Source organism: Rhinopithecus bieti, unplaced genomic scaffold (assembly GCF_001698545.2).
Source record: "Rhinopithecus bieti isolate Rb0 unplaced genomic scaffold, ASM169854v2 scaffold_65, whole genome shotgun sequence".
NCBI classification, from domain to species: domain Eukaryota; kingdom Metazoa; phylum Chordata; class Mammalia; order Primates; family Cercopithecidae; genus Rhinopithecus; species Rhinopithecus bieti.
Genome location: NW_016803344.1, coordinates 4,574,611 through 4,574,971, shown reverse-complemented (window position 1 = coordinate 4,574,971; position 361 = coordinate 4,574,611).

Here is a 361-nt window from a genome sequence, read left to right as displayed (position 1 = left end):
AGAGTCTTGCTCTGTTGCCCAGGCTGGAGTGCAATGACACGATCTTGGCTCACTGCAACCTCTGCCTCCTGGGTTCAAGCAATTCTGTGTCTCAGCCTCCCAAGTAACTGGGATTACAGGCACCCGCCACCATGTCCGGTTAATTTTTTGTATTTTTAGTAAGATGGGGTTTCACCATCTTGGCCAGGCTAGTCTTGAACTCCTGACCTCATGATCCACCCACCTCTGCCTCCCAAAGTGCTCAGATTACAGGCATGAGCCACCGCGCCCGGCCCAAGACTGCCAATATTAAGTCATACTTATGGAAGAATGAAATGTAACATAGGGCAAAATTCGATCATTAATATACTCTTCAAAATTT